Source organism: Neodiprion pinetum, chromosome 3 (assembly GCF_021155775.2).
Source record: "Neodiprion pinetum isolate iyNeoPine1 chromosome 3, iyNeoPine1.2, whole genome shotgun sequence".
In the NCBI taxonomy this organism is placed as follows: domain Eukaryota; kingdom Metazoa; phylum Arthropoda; class Insecta; order Hymenoptera; family Diprionidae; genus Neodiprion; species Neodiprion pinetum.
Window position 1 is genome coordinate 23,332,067 of NC_060234.1, and position 20,462 is coordinate 23,352,528.

At 38.7% G+C, this 20,462-nt stretch overlaps 1 protein-coding gene across 3 annotated transcripts in view; it reads left to right on the forward strand.

Moving 5' to 3' along the window:
- Positions 1 to 553: 553 nt before the first annotated feature.
- Positions 554 to 20,462, forward strand: part of tinc (transmembrane protein tincar) — a 131,094-nt gene continuing 111,185 nt past the window's right edge. For all 3 annotated transcript variants that reach the window (XM_069134312.1, XM_069134313.1, XM_069134311.1), the window contains exon 1: positions 554 to 1,506. The gene's annotated coding sequence lies outside the window, so the exon portion shown is untranslated. The remainder of the gene's footprint in view (positions 1,507 to 20,462) is intronic.

Below are 20,462 nucleotides of genomic sequence, written 5' to 3' on the forward strand. Positions count from 1 at the left end.
ACCTTGTATTACACGATTTATACGTACATTATTATTCATTATTTCCATAAACTTTCGGCTAACTCGCTTACGATCCGAAACAAAATGCTATTTCGATTCTACACGAATTATATGACAATGCATCCCATTTTCTCACGTTAGCCGCATCGCCGGTCATTGTTGCACAATTCGTGTAGAATCGAACTAGCATTTTGTTTCGGACCGAAAACAAGTTGTCCAAAAGGTCAAGGCACGAACGAATACTACCGTAGACAATCGAGTCGTCACGAAAATCCCATAAACGCATCGCGGCCAGCCGATTCTCGCCTGTTTCTTCCCTTATTCATATTCCTCCCTTGCGTGTGTTCTTCCTCTCACCAGGAAGTGAGAACCGGCTCGGTCGAAGGTGCGGGGTGGATATCCGGGGGTGGTTCGAACCTTGAACGAGAACCACTGGGACGGTTGGCTGTGTGCGCAATGCGCGGGCATTGGTAAGATCCTTGGCGCGATGTGCGTTCACATCAGCGACTGCGCGTCGATGGCCGGCGTTCCTGTTCCTCGTTCAGAGCGAGCGTGGACGCCGCACGGAGAACATCGCGGTGTCGCTTATCGTTGCGCGAAAGCTTCCTGCATCCGGCATTGGTGGAGCAAACGCATAGTTATGTCGGACGAGTAGGCGAAGGAACGCAACGGTGGCGATGAAAAATCGGGAAATTGTCTCGGTGGTAAAGGTGCGATTTGGGGAGACGTTGGCGGTTTGTAAAATTTAATCCTTCTCGGTGGTGAATTTTTGAAAAAACGTTCGACGGTGCGTTTATCCTATATGTGATGGTGTACAAAGACACGGGGTAACTCGCAATTTGTCTACGATTCAACGCTTGTCTGCTAACGTGTGCGTGAGAATGGTGGTAGGGAAAATAAATACTAGTGATCGTCGGTTTTGTTGTTACGGAAAGTGGCGATGACTGTGGACGAGGCGTTGGGTAATTAAACTTAAATTTCAGTCAAGTGCGGTGTCGTCTCATCCTCTGATTGTCAGTGATAATCTCGTGTAAATCGAGGGAGGTAAGAGCGAGGAACGCAATAATTTCGTGCGGTGTTAGCTGAGTTGTGTTGTGTTGATTCTGCGAATCGATGACCTCTCAAAGTCTGTTTTGAATAATGCGAAGCAAACCATTCTTCGAGTGTACGTAATAAACACGTGTGTAGGACCTGCGCAAGGTGTGTTCGCGTGTGCGTGCAAGTCGCTGTTCAATCGTAATTAAATTCATTGGTTTCAACAATATTGGTTTCAATCGGTGATCGCGGTGATTTTCAAGTATCGAACAACGTTCTTCGTCACAATCGGACCCGATTTTACCTGAAGGTACTTCACGCGTATCATTCAACCGCGTGAACGTAGCAATTGTACGGTGGAACTTGTTCGTCAATTGTTTGATCGGTTCGGGTGGCTGTCTTCTTTTCGTCAGCAATCTGCTCGACCTGAGAAAAGGGATCGCGGAAACGTTTTCAACCGACGGATATACGGTAAGCCCTCTGTACTTAATCCCTTCACGTATATCTTCCATGAAATCAAACCAGACGTATTCAATTTTTGAGACAGTTATGGAACGAACGATGAAGAAAAATGGTTACGTTCGAAATTCAAATTTCCTACGTATGCTCTTATAACTTTCTCACGCTTCTGCGGCACTGCGAATGAGTCATTTTTAAATGTTAAAATTTTAGGTTTCTTCTCCTAAACATATGAGTCTAAGGTCACTGTGTAAGATGTATAACTTTTTTTTTAATTTGGATGGGCTACATCATTCTAGGCAGTCTAGTTATCTTCACATGAATTTCCTCTTCTTTTACCGAAAGTTTATGAATATGGAGGAACGTGGGGTACGACGGACCCCATATAAGAAATGATTGAAAAAAAAACTCATCCTCACTGAGAAAAATTTCATTTGTTACAGTAGTTAGAAAAATTCGGTAAAACAGGCATCGTGTTAAAAACTGTTTGAATATGGTTGGAATTACGAAAAACGAGGTACGCCTAACCATTTTGCACTATTGTCGATTCTTTCTTTGGTAATTACAACGCAAAATCAGTTTCGGAGATTTACTCTACTTTTTTAGTTAAACAAGGCTTTAACGTTAATTTATCGTTGCATTTATACCTAGAACTATGTTTTTCGATTGTAGGAAAAAATGAAAATAGTTAAGGACTGAGCGGTAACAGGAACTAAAAATTTCTCTCAGTGCTAAAAGATTAGATCATATTAAGTAAACCTCTAATATTACCACAATATTTTAAAAAATTAATTTTCTTTATCAACATTCATTTGGGATCCGTCGTGCCCCACGTTCCCCTATAGAAATGCCTAAAAGAGACCTTAGTGAAAAAACAAACTTGAGGATGAATAGGATCCATGTACCTTTTTGATTCAAGAGTTAGAATAATTTTCCAGCAATGTTATTTGCGACAATGATAGTGAACTCGAATGAAACAACATCGAGTGTAATTTTTTACGAACGTCTGTTGTTCATACTTGCGTAAATCTATTTTCATCCACTCTAGAGATAACAGTTGACGAAAGAAAATTTCATGTAACCTCTAGAGATCTCTTTGGCGTACAAAATGAGCCTGAAACATTGGAGTTCGATCATTTCAAGCGTGCTATTTACAAAACATCTTTTTACGTTGCTGACATCTTGACTTGTGTTGTTCGAATTTTTTTCTATTCATTTCCATTGCACAGAAGAGATGCTGTCTTATTCGCGTTCCCCATCACGTGTGCAAACATAATTGCTAAAGATTTGTTGAACAGTTTTTTCTCTTTTCGTAACTTTTGATTCACACTGTGGCATTTCTCATTCGTACACAAGTTGCTCCGAGATCAAAAGTGGTTTCACTTGTACAACATCGTTGTCAAAAAATGTCTGAACAATAAATATTATTTTAGATTTGAAAATAACAATGTCCAACGTTCAAAACTAATCATCAGTTTTTGGGGTCGAAAGGTAGACACGTGTGGTGTGAAAGACCTTTGCAATCTGAAGACAACGCGATAAATTTGACCTTTTAGAATTTTAATTATTCATCACTGGTTTACGAATGAATTATCGATTATTTATATGGCACAGTGTTCAAAATTCACGGATTTACTACATCCATAATTTTTTTATCGAAATACCCGATGGTTCGTAAAAGTTTTTTAATGTACCACTTCAGCTTCTGAAGTACATAACTTCCGAAATAAATTAGTATACCGACAATACTATTCCGAATGCACAGTGAGCATGGATGATTTATAGCATAGTCGTTGTTATGCATCGTATGGCATACGTACCTAATGGATTTAGACGATCTGAAACTGATAAGATCCGCCCGTAAATAACAGTTTATCTTTACGCTAAGGGTTAGCCCAACCATGCGGCTGCACAATTTATATATTACGGATAAAGGTGCTTACGTGTTATATCATATAATTTAAGGATATCCAACTGACCGTGGACTAGCCAAGCTTCCGAGATACGAACCTTTTATAGACACTTAAACACGTTCAGGGACTGGTTGTGCCTCCAAACGTACACACAAGCGTGCACAAACGATAACGAAGTAAATCAATTCTTGGATTTTATTACCGGCCCACGGAGCCACTATTCTCAAGTGTTCGAAACTAAACGCCTCACAAACCCCGGGCCTAATCCTTCAAGGGCGAGAAACAAGCGTTCTAGACGATTGCCTTAACCGTCGCACATGCATTCTTGACGACTTGTCGTTCTTATCATTCGACTGCAGTTCGTAAATTATCAACAAAATCAATCATAAGCTTTTAAACCTTTCATTACTGAATATAGAGAACTACTATTACGCTATGGGGGTGTCACAGGTATCTTATGTGCATACCTACCCGAAGCTTGGATCGATCAAGCTTGATGGAAAAGCCTTTCGATCAGGAATGAATAGCTTTGTTAAAAAATTAGTTACGATCACACCATTTCGTGCTGTCGAATGGCTAACTGGATTTCATTCAACCCTCATAAACGTACTGTTTCAATTCGATGTCGTTGGCGACTGGAACACGTATCGGCGTTGATGAATCGAAACTTGATTTTCATGCGTGGTATTTGAAAGATACTTTAATGATAATCGCGAAGATGAAACGAGTTGACGATGCATGTTTATAACGTAGACTACGTATTATGCTGAAAGTGACGATGTGAAGAAAAGAAGAGGATGAAAATCTAAACTTCATATTTGGAAATCGTCACATGTTTTTGAACTTGAGGTCAGGAACCATTTTTGTGCGTCTATGAACAGTATTTAAAAGAAAAGATTCACAAATCCGGGGAAAAAAGCCTTACGCCGTTTGAATTATTCTACAAACATTTGATACCGAATTGTTCGTAAAGTTAACCGAAATACATCTAACAAAACTGTCGCTCTCGTGTTGCGTAACGAATAATTAACCGTTTAGATTGAGGAAGAAATTAAATTTTTTGCCGCTCGTATCGTATTCAATTTTTTCCTGACACTTGGGGACAGCGTTCGAGGAACAAAAAATAAACATGAAGTTATTATAATCACCCTGAAAATGAAAAGTCGAGTTGGAATCACCTCCGTGTGCTTGCCAGCGCGTGGCACAATGGTCGGAGATGATTCTCTAGACTTTGAAATGTCGAGTTGTAGTGAGAACTGAATTTTCAGGGTGGTTGTTATAACAAGAAGTTTAAAAAATAAAATTCAACTTTAGAAGTTAAAAAGTCGGAGAATAAAAGATTTCATTTATTCATGTTTCATGGGTTCGAAACGCATCCCGGGGGAAAGTCGTTTGGCTGACCTCGTTAACCTCAGCGATATTAACCACTTGTTCAGTTTTTTAATGGCATTTATCGCCATTGACGTTAGCCCGTGAGGAAATGAGAGACGCGGATCGAAAAACCGAAAAACTTTCCGTGATATCGTCTATGCAGGATTATTCCAACGATATTTGAAACCATTTTCATCGTCCTTACACCTAAAATGCAGTTCGATATCATTTAAAGATACACGGTAACTGCAAACTGTACAAATCAATTATTATGCAACAGTTAACAAACAAAAAAAAAAAAACGTTTCGGTAACGATTGTGAAGAAAATAGTAATCAACCCTACAAAAATGAGTAAAATCGTGACAATAGGTCATTTTTTGGAATGCCTTTTCATGGGAAATAATAGCGGGTCCCATCGATACTTGGGAATCATTACCAGTTACTGTTGCAACGTTTACGCCTTGGATTTGAAACAAACCATTCGCAAATGATTGATACATTCGTATGATTGTTTACAATTGTACCAGAAACAGAAATGAATATAGTATGAGATACGGCTGCTTCCTCGAAGATGACATTCAATACCGTATAAATTTTTATGGTTTATTACTGCACGTCTGGTGATGTGGTCTGTTACCGTATAGGATTGATTACAATTTTTAGTCTTTACTACACGCCTTAGAAATTCTATCAAGCTTCTTCTGAAACGGTTCTGAAAAAATGTACAAATTTTCTGAATCATCTGCGAGATTTGAGTCGGTAACGTTATCGTAACAATATATTGGAAAGAAATTTAATTATTTCCAATTTTCCCTTTGCAGAAACTTAGATTTACAAACACGAGTGTGTCTTGTATTATAACGATTTGCTGGATGACAAATAAGTCTAAAATCGCGAAATAACGGTTCTTCCGCAAAATTAATCGTTACATCAACGTTACTATAACTTTGGTTTACTAATTACCGAGTCAAGACGGTGATTGTTACTAAAACGGTTTGTCCGTGATCAATCGTTCCAAGTCTGTCGTCACAAGATCATCGCCGCACAACTGAGAACTAAATCTATAGTAACCTTTAGTCATAACCGATGTGGAAAAATTCTAACAGAGCAAAGCAAGATCGCTGCAGTAAGCGTATGGCGTTACTACACATGTGCTGTTTATTGATTTCCTCGAAGCTTACCGGATACCGTAATACAAAAAGAATCACACACCGCCACGATACCTAAATCGGTGACGTGACGATGAATTACACACTGACAAAGGTCACTCGAGCCAATGGAATAAAGAAGTTGAAACAGCACCGCTTTGTGCATTAATTAAATGACACATTCGGCCATCGCGCATCGCCTCGTTGCTTCTAATAATACAACTACTGTCTCCGGTTCCAATATCGTGACTAATACAGCAAATAGTCTTCTATTTACCGGTAGTTGAGATACCGAGAAAAGTTATCTCCACATGCTACGCGGTCATATCTACGGTACACGAAGCTGATTCCGTAATCAAACGTTTCTCGTAAATGAAGAATACTCTTGAATTTTCGGTGGAATATTAACCGTCGAAGCATTCTCGAACACATCTGTTTGACGATGCTTAGAACGCGGTCGTGAATAATATCACGATGAGCAATTTCAACCGGCGCGTGACTTGGAATCTGAGACACTGCGGTACGATAAAGGTTATTTCTTTTTTTATCCCCTCTTTTCGATACGATGTACGAGATTGGATTTTTCACGCTGCATGGCTATGTAACTAAACGGTAAATGCCCCTTTCTCACTTTGAAAGTCGGCTCGTCGCCGTTTCCGGCAATATTGATCGAGATGGACGCGTCGATGAAGACACGGACGGGGATGATCCGTGAAGGCATGGCTTTGATATTGAATTAAACGTCGCCGATGCTAGTCCGTCACTGTCATTTCGTTGAAAATATTCTTTGGCGTTTATTTTTACTTTTGTTCGCGTTGCATCGAAATCTTCGTTGCCTTATTTTCAGGAAATGAATTCGTTGTGTATTGTTACCCGTTGAATCTTTCGTTGGAAGCATATCATCGTTGCAATTATGGCTGTTGGTACGGAAAGGGGGTGTAACGTTCTATTTTGAAGTAGAATATGCGGTTACAAGAGAATTAACGTAAGTGTTATTAATATACTGTTCTAAATGCAAATATCGATGTAAATATGCCTCGGTGGAATTAATTGAACGCCTTGAAGGTAAAATGTAAATTTGCAGTAGAACCTGCAACGAGTTATTCCTTTATATACTACGCCAGGGGACTTCGCCCCTGGCTTGAAACGTATTGAACAATCCGTAAAAGCACGTCTCACCCTTTTTCATTACATCGGAAGTGAAATTTCGAGAAATGCAGAAATTAGTTTTTAGCTATTTGAAGTTAGAAGAAAAAACTAAGACGACGTCTCATAGAAACCGAGAAATATAACACGTTTCATTCACCTTCAATCCCCTTTATAGGAGTCGAAATTCGAAATATCTCTTCTTAGTGATTTCTTCTTACCAAATTTCGTGTTTCTAAGGTCAGGGATTTGGGTTAGGCGTTGAAACGTTACCCGGGACATCTTTTTCCACGCATAAATGTTGAGAGAAGAAAAAAAAATATGTCACAATTATGAGTATAAAAATATTTTACGGATAGAATAAAGATTGTAAATTTGATTAATTCGATTGAAATCACAGGGAACAAATGATTTATCATATTCTTCAATTTCGACAAGAGTGTCGTGGACAAAATTGTAAAACTGATGTACACTCAATACTACAAAAAAGATATCAAACAAATAATGCATACCTGTTATGGAACCGATTACTGCATTCGGTATTTAAAGTTTTCGCGTAAATTTCTAGCCTGTAGTATAGAACAATTTTACCGGAATGAGGCAATCGTCGGATGCGTGGATCGCATTTGTTGTACTCTCGAAATGATTAGTTACGCCCGAAATAATCACCGTATAACGAATGAATGAAACGGTGCGATAACCGCTCACGTAAATTCATCTCGGAATAATTTACGTGCATCTGCATATTTGTACGACAATTGTGACGGAACGTCGCACGTGCGAGTTTTAAACAAATTCACGTAACTCAAAGCCAAAACTTGCTACACGTTGATCAAGCTGCGAAAGTTGAATAAATTGGGAGATTGGACGTTAAAATTTTGACGACTTATCCTCCTTTTCAGGCTTGTTTAATAATTTTCAAACATTTCACGAAATGTTTTCGATCGACTTGCTGAGATGCTAGATCACCGCGCCAGTTCAAAATTATCAAATTGATGTAACGTCAATTTTTTTGGGAAGAGTCATGCGCGCGTGGCTGTATAGAAGCGAAGGTTTGTTTAACATCCAAAATTTATGTAAATAAAATGGATTAAACATTCATACTTCGATAAATACTGTGTAACAATAACTCGGAAAGATGAAATAATAATGGAGTCCGGAGTTGATTTGAATCGAAAATGTTCAAGGTAATAGCGTTAAAATTTTCGCGATCGTTATGTTCAATTATAAAAAGAGATAAAATCTTTTTCACAACCACACTCAATACACGTATGCACACCTTGTAAACGAATTGAAAGAGAAAGTCCCTACGGGGTGTTTTTCCGAATCAACGTTAGCGTGTGTAATCCCTGTTATAAGGTCATGGCAATTTACATTATATCCCCCATCCCGAGGCTCTCCCTCAAATATACGAGCAAAATACAACAATCGTGCAGCAATCATTTTTTTGCAACGCCGCACGACATTCCCAATGTAAATACAGCAGCTTAATCTCTCGTTACGATTGCTCATAAATTGCCTGTGCCATTTCCCACGCCCACCCTTCACCCCTGCATTAACACATGCGTGACTAACCGGTAACACACACACACACACACACACACACACACACACACACGAACACGGAGAAGGATTTTAAATTAAAATTTAAAAGACCCAACGAAAATGGCTGACAATCATCGAAACTTGACACTTGTGACAAACACGCCATTTTTTCTTTTCAATATTTTTTTAGTTAGAATTCGTTTTTTTTTTTTTTTTTATTCTTTTTACAAGCAAAGAATGGATTGAAAATCGTCTACAGCCACGTTCTAGGAAACTTATTATATGATCGTGTCTATTTCGACGATGATTATCGCAATATTTATACGAAAATAATGTTCAATTATTGTAGTAATCCAGTAGAAACATTCTAAACGTGATGAAATTTTTTTTTTCTCTGTTACCACTACCTTTTTATCGACCTGCAGCCTGAACGTTGCGATCGCAATATGCTGACACGCTAAATTGCAATATTGGCTCGTATTGCTATTTGTCAAACAACCTACCTAGTAGCGAAATAGATTTTAAAATCATAAAAAATTTTCATACATTTGTGAATAAAATGGACAAAAAAATTTTATGTACTTTGTATAAAACGAATGACACGTGACGATGATCATCGTGTGACGAAACTTCATCGAATAATCGAGACGTTGCGTTGTAAGAAACGATACTGTTTTTTGAACCTTATCTTTTACCCGCATTCCATAGGGGAAAAAGTACTTGAGATGCCTCGGAGATATATATATATATATTCAAGCTCTGGTGACGTCAACACTTCTTGACTTCTATCGCTGCAATAGTATTGAATTATCTCGATAATGATGCTTCTGTAACTGAGCTTATGGAGGCGAGACCGAACCGCTTCTCTGAACTCGCACTCTCTCTCTCTCTCTCTTTCCCTTTTTTTTATATCTTTCTCCCCGTTGCGCAATTCCGACGACTCTTGTTACTATGTTCTCATTAGGATTGATCGGATTAAAAAAAGACGAGGAAGGGTCTGAAGAAATTATTACCTACAAGCAGCAAGTGCGGATCGCTGGTCGAGCGATTAATTACAGCATGTATCTTGTTCAACGAAGCTTGAAACAGTTTGACGTAAAAGAGATACGAGTGTACAGCCGCGCTTGAAAAGATCTATAATTTATATGCATGTTGGTGAAAATAAATCTCGTATCTTCTTTAAAATGACTTGTAGAAGGTACTGTGTGTAAGTTGCCCATGTAGAATTGTCGGGAAGATTTCTTAGTGAAACTTTTTAATAATTTTTCTTACCATCGGTTACGCGTAAATGGTGAGGTGATATTTATAACGAACAATTGACAATGTTTTGAAAAGAAAACCAATTTTTTTTAATCTTTGCTACAAAAATTCTTCCAGGTTTATTGAAATTTATATCGCATCGTCACTCACTGGTGTGTAATTTTCAGGGCGGCCAACCGTCAATAATCTGGAATTTATACACGACAGATCGCTGCGATGTATCTAACCCCAAATACTTCGAAAGTTTGGTTCGACTCAACTATTCATGATTCGTCGTTACTGAATATTCTTAATGACCAATAATCATGCATAATAAATGGTGTAAGCCTGAGAGTCAAAACGAATCGTCAGAGTATTTGAGGTTAGATACATCGAGACGATCCGTCATGTGTAAGTGTCAGATTTTTGACGTTTTGGCCGCCGTGAGATACGAAAATGTATTAGTGGATAACGTACACCAATTTGAATGATTTTCAAACCCAGAAGAATGGGTATCGCAAAAATTTAACCGATACTTGAAACACTTCCTTAGAATTAAATGGACCTCGTACGGGATTGCACTCCAGTGTGTCGAGTAAGGGTTGAAAAACGCATTACAAAAATCAAGAGAGGGGGCAAAATAAGGGTTTCGATACATTGGTATTGATTTTCATTTTGAAAAACAACCTAATGGTCGACCAGCGTTGAAACTGATTCGTCAGACTTATCTTGAAACATGCGTCGGACTTCCAGTTCGAAATAATGACTTTGAACGTAGAATTATTTAAAATGATCCGACGTTTGAAAGTTTTTCAATTATCATCTTCGGCAGAGTCGTTAACGATTCTTTCACTTTATTTTATCCGCTTTACGCTATTTCGCCAGGGAATATAATCGGCTACCAGCTACGTATTGTTTGAGGAAAGGTCAGAGACTCCTCGTGAATACAATCGGCTTTCCAATCACAAACACGCCCACCTTCACCTCTCTCTGCTCACCCCGCGCCGCTGTTGCAATTTTATACATACATGCATGCCCTTCCAGCACACCTCTTCGCACTGTACGGGATAATCTCAAGTCGGCATGCGGAACGTAGCATCGTTGACGTTGAGAGATTCTCCTGCAGAATTTACCTCGGCGAATGGTTTGGAGGAATATTACTATTTTATTTAAATTTTTTGTCGTTCGGCAATCTTCAAGTTCGGTTGTATTTAGATATCGCGTACACCGATGACGGTTAAAAATATCGAGTGTCGATTATCGAGATAACAAGGATAACAGAGAGCTTGCGAACCTTACAATACGATTTCAAATAAAGCAATTAATGATTACAAGAAGATTCCTAGCATTGCAACGAGCTTACGCGGATGATTGAGAGATTGTAAAAATTGCAAAGGATTATTAATATTACGTGTGATTGTGATCATTAAACGGATTACAAAGATCATCAAATTATTGATGATCATCAATGACGTCAGATTGAAAAGGATTGTAGCTGTTCGCAAGTGATTTCACAGATCATGAAGAATACAAAGGGGTTGCAAAAGTTGACGGGAAATTATTAGGATTACAATAATTACAAAGAGCAAACGACGAATGCAAAATTTTATGCGACGTTGCAAAGAATTGCAAGAGATAACGAAGATTACACAAGTCAACGGGGTGCATGTACGTACATAGATCAGATTACAACTTCCGTGATCAATCTCTCGGTCAATTCCTTTTTTAGCTATTGAAATAAATCTCGAAATAAATGTACTATTCTATCCGAATCATTTGTTCTGGGTTCAACGCAGCCTTTTAAACCCGATTTTTCGACTTCGTAATTTCACGTTACAATCAATTTGTTATTTAAAAATGTCGCCTTGCAGCAGTTTCGTCCGGGCATTGTTATCTTATGTCCATTCGGTTCTTCGGTTTCCCTTTTTCTATACAATACGGGGCATTTCATACGAAATCTACCAATCCGAAATTTTTTTAGATTTTTGTCTTAACCCGTTATAGCTGTTTCGTAAAGAGCCTTTTGTCCCTCCGCGACTTGTCGCAACGTTCCAAAGCATTTTTATTGTGATTTGCAAAGTCTTTATCACATGCGCCGTGTCATATTCATTCTCAATCTACGGTACGAAGTTCACACGTGGCCTGGAATCCTGAATATGATTACCGGATCGTAATTCGTTCTCTATTTCCGTATCAGTGCGCGGTCGAGGCAAATATTATTGCTGTAGGTATGAATAATTCTTTTCGCATCAGAGCCGCGACATTACCATCGAATTTCGTTGCTGGGCACGTAATTATAGTAATAACAGCTGACGATGAGATGATCGTGTACCTCAATCATTTTCGCGCAGCTGATCTCAGCGCTCGTCTTCGGACATAAAGCTTTGTAAAGAACAAAGAAACAAAGAACATTCGATCGGGATGATGCAGTCGAGCTGATATTGCGGTAGTCGGGGAATAAACGTTGGGCAGCCGCATTTCGGCGGAGCAAATAACACAAAAGGGACGAGAATTAATCGTAGTTACAGTGGGCCAGAATTAAAGACCACACGACTTGATTAATCCTTCCGAAATCCGTCGTTTCAACGTTTTCGGGTTTCTGAAATCGAATATGACGTGTGCACTTGGAATTTAGAAATCGGAGATCCAATTCGTTGACGATTGAAACAAACGGTTTATTTGGTTAGGATTTAAACCTGCAATATCGATTATATATACTGGGAGAATAAAACGAAGTACTCGTAATTTCCAAACGCGACGTGAACTTCAATAATCGATGAAAAGAAATTAGGGTTACGCATGGCTAATATTCCTGAACGAAAACAATCGCAGACGCTACAGGAAACATTCATATTCACATTTCAAAGCGGGAAGTATTGGGGCGTTTTTTTAAAACTTGAAAAAATGCATTGACTCACAATTATCACGTATAAACGTCATATTTAATCGTGTTGCGAGTGCGGAAAGTACGCTGTTTCCGCACTTGTAACACAATATGTGTATAACCTAAAAATGATTTTCCGTGCTTCGAAAATTTGTCATGTTGATATTCCTCGATTTAAGCATCTGAGAATTCGTACGAACGTTCGAGTCTTGTTTCAAGTGGAATTGAACAAAAATAATGTACGGTAATGTTCATTAATGGCTTAACCTTTCGGCTAACTTGTTTTCGGTCCGAAACAAAATGCGAGTTCGATTCCGTACGAATTATGTTACAATGACTGGCTATGAAGCTGACGCGACTGAATTGGATGCATTGTCTCATAATTTGTATAGAATCGTCGTTGTCGCCCAATTTGTATAGAATCGAACCTGCATTTTGCTTCTGATCGAAAACAAGTTAGCCGAAAGGTTGAGGCATTAACGAATATTACTCTACCAGGCGTAACTTTACTCACAACAAATTTAATGTTCCGAAAATCATTCATGAAAACAGATTCTCTGGTAACCGGTTTTCATCCGAGGCGGATTGAACACAGCATTGCATTGATTTGTTGAGATTGAGCAACCGCGTGCAGCATGCATAGGGCGAGAACCATCGGGTTATTTTCACATTTCTCGACACACCATGCGAGACTCCCATTTTCTAAATTTATACTTTGCCGCATCTAGTTAGTCGTTTTGCTCTATACCCTTCAACTCTATATCCGTAACACAGCGTAGCTTCAAGTTGGAGTTCACGTGCAGTGCAAGTCGCGTCAGGGTTAGATCGTAAGATTCCGAAAATCAGCTAGAGATCGAAAACTTTATCCGATAGATGGAATATCACGTTGTTTTCTGCATTTTTAGGTAGTCAAGATATTATATCAAGGCTAGCCGAACGCGTAATTGGGCATCTAACCGAGTTCAGATTTGACGTGCTTCGGCTAGATTCTGTTTTTCTTTTATTGCGCCAATTGTGAAAAGCAATAAACATTTTAATCGGGGAGCAGAGAATCTCAGAGGGTTTGGAATTAATTCCTCGAGCTTGATTAAAAATTCTTTTACATAAACGTGGAATGCAAGAAATTCTTTCAACGATACAACTGAGTTAGAGGTAACGAACCCGTTGGAGTTTCTGTACAATCTTTGTTTATTTGGTCAAAGTAACACAGGTATTATTACAGATTTATATCTTATAAATTACAAGATAATATAATTATATTGGGGGGGCCTATGTACGTTCTAAACTGCTCGGAAATAAATAACTTTTATAGAATAAATCGTATTACAAACGCTGCCCATCTGCAAAAGGGTACGAAGAAACAGTCTGGATAACCAAAGTGCGAACAGATCTACTCTTCGAATTTAAAGAAACAGTCGGAATAACCGGAGTACAAACTGAGCTGTTATATGAGGTGATTGCAAAGGTATATCACCTTAAAACGCCCCATTCTGTAAGGGTGTGTTTCTGGCACGCTACGGATCAACCTCAGTAATCGTAACAAAGACGTAAGCCTCTTAGTTTCATCGACTACTGGAATCCGCAGCTGATCGATTACGATGTTAAATTCAACAGGTATAAATGACGCGGGAAACGAACGAGGAGTAATCAACGATGCAATTACCAGCTCGTGTGATGCCCGGCAGCCACTGAATTAAATATGAGTATATTCAAGCACTCGCGCGATGAAACTCGCGTCATTTCTTTTCTTGACGTGCGCACGTTGAGCATACTTTCCTGATACGGGACAAATTGATTGCTCGTCGGTGGTTACGAACGAAAACTTGTACACCTAGGTACCTGCCTAGATTGAAAATCAACGCCAAAAGTCCTTTCACGGTGTGATCTTTTTAGCGAGAAAAATGAATTCGACACAATCGGAATCGAACGAGGAACACCAAAGTTTAATAATTTAGAACATCTCATTTATAAAGACAATTTTCTCAAATTGTTTATGGCTTGGATTGTGTAACTCAAATTTGCTTAGATTAATCCCTGTCGCATTGAAGCGATATTGTATCATTTGTATTCACTATCGGTGCCGCAAGTAAAATTGCTGAAAATGTTTCAAATGATTTCTTTGTCTTTTTTTTTCTTTTTTTTAACTAGTTCATTCTTAACCGGAACTACACTAGTCATGGTGTGATCCAGATAAATTTAATTGTCAACTAGTTCACGGATAGTATAACTATTCCTTCTGATTATCCATTCACAGTTCGGACAATATTCTTGTGATAGTTGAATTGAAAATGTACTCGACTTAAAGTTAAAATAACTGGAAAACATAGCATTGACGACTAAAATCACTATAAATAGTTAATTGTACTATATTTGATTTTTGTAATTTCAGCGATATTTGAAGCGCCATTGCAACGATACACTGAGAAAAATTCTTAGTTCCGGTTACCGCTCAGTCCTTGACTATTTTAATTTTTTTTACCACAATCGGAAAATATAGTTCTAGGTAGAAAGTGAAAATTAGTTTTCTAGCCGTTACCAGAAAGTCTGGTATCCGTTACTGTTCTTTCTCATTACGATCGCTGTTACTATATTTTCTCGTAACTGTTGCAAAAACTTAACGCTTAACGCATTGGAAATGGAAAACTTTTCCTTGAATAAAAAATCTCGCGTCACGCCGCTCTTGTACCTCGGAAACGATTTCTTTTTAATTTTTTTTTTTTTTTTATTTTCCTATTTTCCATCGGCCGCAGTAGCGCGGAGAGGAGAGCCTTGGTGGTAATTTCGATATTCATGAGGTGAATTACGAGGCAAAGCGTGCTGAGATATGGTTATGCTTACACGCGTAGTTACGTCTTGGCCATGCCGTGCGTACCGGAGCGAAGGGGAAGGAAGCGATACGGCAACGGATAGCATACCTGAGAAGCAGGTGCTGTTCCTTCAGGTTCGACCACTTTTGTCTCTCCCACACTGTTTTTCACCCATCTACCGCCCGATTCTCTTCCACTCTGTTCAACCCTTTTCCATGGAAGTCATCCGGTCGTGATAAAGATCTTACCGTAGACGTGGTTCAATGTCGGTATATTTAATTGTCAATTTCTCCAAGCCCGGTGTGCGCGCGACACTAATTGACTCCGGAAACATCGTAACTGGTTATGCGAAGTCGATATAAGAAGAAGAAAGTCAACCGTAGAGGAATGGTTAAATGTGTAACGCTGTAACGTAATCGAGTATATTTGACGTTTTCATTCTGCCAATTGCGAGAGAAATGTCAGTCGGAAATGAATTACATTTTGGACTTGGATTTTATACTTTCGAATTGAAACACTCGTTTCACAGCAAAGTATACATATTATGTTCGCGATCGCGAGTTCCTTAATACCATCGTCGACGTTCATTTTTCAATATCTTTGATAAATATGAAGAAATCATGGCTTGCGGTTAGCTGTGCGCTCATTTTACTTCGAAACTTGGAAGAGATATTCGAAGTTGGTAACGCAACTTGAGAACCAATGCGCTTTGTCCTCCGACTCTTATCGCGACCGTTTTCTTTCCGATTTGTTTCCTGACTCAAAGCTTACCGATTTACCGTCAATTTCCTGGTAGACTTGTAGACAAATCTAACAACAGTCGGAGTGCTTCTTACAAGCGTCGAGTCTGCGCCATTAAGGATCGTAAGTTTCAACGTTTTACTCTGATTACTGGGTGTGCGTGGTTATTGGGTAAATGCATAATTTGGTACTTACCGATAAAGGAGGTTCCTTCGACGTATATCGAGGTAAATCGGTAATATTACCTACCTACCCACCTATAACCGATGCTGTATTCTACACGAATGCGTCACGTACGTGCACGAGATACTCGATTCCTATACAAACGAGCCTCTGCGAGATGAAAAACCGGTTCAAGATCTTGCCGAACCAGCTCCTTCGCGCGTGGCTTGCATTATAAACCCAGTTGCATCGCGCTGTTAATGCGGTGAAATATTTCAAGTCTTCGCTTTGCACCGCTCGTCTACATGTTTGAATGAATTATCATCTTCGATTTCCGCAATTAATCGCATCTGATTCGGCGTACACTATTTGTGTAATCGAATTAGATTCGTGTACGTACGTATGTTATTGTTGGCAGCCGAGGAAGAATGATTAGAAGTTGAAACTGAAATTGGTCGATTTTTTTTTATAACAAACATTAGGGTGTCGATGAGTATTTTCAACCATACCCCCAAAATCAATTTCAAATAATTCATAAACAATTACCTAATTTTTTCAAATTTTTATATCAACTCTAATCCGTGCCAACAACAGAGCGGATTTTACCGTTTAAAATACACCTGTTTTCGGACACGTTCTCAGTGTATATTTGGTTATAATTAGATTATAATTAATTTGGATTCGAGTTGAGATAAAAATCTGATCGAATTGGGCAGTTGTTTTTTAATCATTTGAAACTGATTCGAGGGGTATGCTTGAAAAACATTTGTCAACACCCTAATAAACGTACTGCATTTTCCCTTCACCCATTTATATATTATAGAAAATCTTCAAATTAATAATCACAGTAACTTGAAGATGATAATAATAACAATAATATTTTTTATTCTTTTTCTGAAATATTCCTTATTTTTTGGATTCTCCCTTCGATATGATCGTTGACATTTTCATAACTCGCCTTCTTCGCGCTGAGATTCCTGCAGACCAACGATGTGGAAGTCTGACAAATGTTGGCTTGGCCTTTTTCATCCGTCTCCGGCTGGCACAAAACCGAAGGAAAACACATAAAGGAACTTGGGTAACTTGTGTTACGGAACTTTTTTTTTGTACATCTCGACGATTCATCGATTCATTTCTTCCTCGTGCCCACCATCGTCGTAATCCAGCTGCAGGCCACTCGAGAACCCGACGAAAGTATCGAACTTTTTTAACAACTGCGATTTTTATTCGAACCAACTTCCTCCCTCACCCTCATCATTCGCCTCGTTTTCTTCTTGTTACCCGCGTTTCTTCACCCTCCCTCAATTAAACGCTCTGTCGCACACATCGTCTCCCTGAATTCTTTTTTTACCGCTCCTTAAAATTACGACGCTGCAACTCCTTGATTCCTTCCCACCCTCTCCATAAATATCCACCGAAATAACGAACAGTCTTCTGATTGTTAATGTCGAGCATGCGCGCCAAAGTATTCTTTCCTTTTCATTCCAATTTTGGCAAACTTGTAGACTGAGAGAAATTTTTAGTTTCGGTTACCGCTCGGTCTTTAACAGTTTTCAGTTTTTACCACAATCGAAAAATATAGTTCCAGGTAGAAGATGAAAATTTGTTTTTTAAATGTTACCGGAAAGTCTAGTATCCGTTACTGTTCTTTCTCATTACGATCACTGTTGCTATATTTTCTTGCAACTTTTGTGAAAATTTAATGCTTGCGCAACGATAAATCGATGTTAAAGCCTTGTTTAACTAAAAAAGTGGAGTAAACCTCAGAAATTGATTTTGCGTTGCAATTACCGAAAAAGTATCGACGATAGCGCAAAATGGTTTAGCGTAGCTCGTTTTTCGTAATTCCAACAATATTCGAACAGTTTTTCTAACGATACCTGTTTTATTGCGTTTTTCTAGTTACTGTAACAAATGAAATTTTTCTCAGCGTAGGTTGTTCTGAAATTCTGCTCGTACAAAACACTCGTATCTTGATTTATATGATGGACGACCATGAAAAAAGGAAATTTCTTTAAACGTACTTCAGTGGCGAAAATTTGCATTTCAAAGTTCTTTGAATTTCTCGAAAAATTTCAGGGTTAGGCGTCTAAGATGTTGAAACCGAAAGTGGGAACGTGTTGAAAATCTTATCGGAACGTCGTCTTAACAAGAACAATGCGCCGTTCGAATTTCAGGTAAATCCGGTCAGCGAATCGTTCGTTATCCTGCCTGTCCAAAAACTCATTCGGAGATCTACGTGATTGAAAATTGTCGTAAAGTTATATTTCAAAGTTCATTGAACTATCTCAAAGAATGCGAGGTTCCGAATTTCCAAAAAAATTTTAGCTCAGGCAATTTTCAAACCGGATCTGACAAAGGTCCGACAAAGTCGTAGACATTTGTCTTTAGTCCGAAACGATTTTATACGCGACCAAACGTGTTTTCAACGTAATTTGATACATTTTCATTTTCTCTCTTTTTCACTTCCTGTAAAAAAAGGTCGCGTCTTTTTAGAACAAATCCAGTTTATCGCCAGGGGAACATGAAAATTGAAAATGGATAGGCGTAGGTGGCTCGACTTAAAACTTTGCAGTAATCTCAAACGTGATCAGTGATGCGGGACGGCAGATGGTCGGGAAGACAAAGTTGCAAGACGAGCAGCAACCGAGGTCTTGATTTTTCGAGTCGAGAATCACTGCGCGACACCTGCTCGCCCAAATGCAGACTGGGTTTCTCCTCCGTCATACTATACCTGTTATTCTCTTGTCCTTGGACCCGCTACCTGTTCTGACCGGACAGATGTTTCACCTCTTCAAGGGCCATGTGATTTTTTTATTTTCAAATAACATTTCCCGCTGATTTTTCTAAAGCTGCAGCTGCGATCCGCTGCTTAGGAATAAGGGATATTCGTCATATGCGTCCGCGAAAAGACCAGAATGAAACTTGACATATGCGATATCGAAAATATCGATGATTTGGTCTGACAAAAGTCGCAGCTCAAAACTCAATTCTGAAGTCATCGATGTGTTATCGAAAATTGGTTGATATATCGAAAAAAGGACGTACTTTTTGTCGTGGTTCGCGAGTTTGGAACAGTTTGATTCGATATCGAGACGTGACTTCATATCTAGAACGTCGTCTTTACACGAAAAGTCCTTTCGAAAGCAAATTACGCCAGGATTTGACTTATAGGCAACTAAATAATCGATAAAATATACACGTCCATGTTCTAAAGCAAATCGTTGTTTTTTTTTTGTTTTTTTTTCTCACGTGTACCGCGTCTGGTTGAGTTTAATTTTTCAAACAATAGGTGTGATCCCGAAATAAATCTTGACAGAGAATAAGCTTTATGTAGAAAACCTGAAATTATCTCTAAATGAGCAAATATGTACGTTAATGTTCAATAATGGATTCTCAGTGGCTCACTATTTTTCTTAAATCAAAAGTGGAACGAGTTTCCTTTCCAAGCAAATTTTCTTCGCCAACGACTAGTGATCCTAGTGACGCAATTGACAGAAGAAACAAACGATACGTTGATTATAGACGCGTAAAATTTGTGTAGATAGAAAACTCGTTTCAGTTTTGATTCCAAAAAAATAGCGAGCCACTGGGAAACCGTTAACAAGCTGCAAGCTTTTATTTCACGATTGACGGACTTGTTTCACTACGATAAATGGTAACGATTTTTCTTAGGAACACAAGTGCTTAAATCGGAATTTTTTCTTCACCTGTAAAATCAGGTTTTCAAATAATTTCCACAAATCACGGTACGCGATTGAAGTCGCCGCACGCTCTTGAATCCGAACTATTCAACCAGCGACCGAAACTCTTGGATCCAAATACCCTCGGGAGAATTCACGGACTGTGAACCACAGATTCTAGTGCGGAGAGATATTCCCGTTCGCATTACCGTAACTCGTTTTGGTTTCAAACCAAGCTTAACCAACTAATAACTTAATTAACGACACGTGTAAATCGGTTTTTTCATACTTTAAACTTCAAAGAAACACGTTCCTCGATTCCAGAACA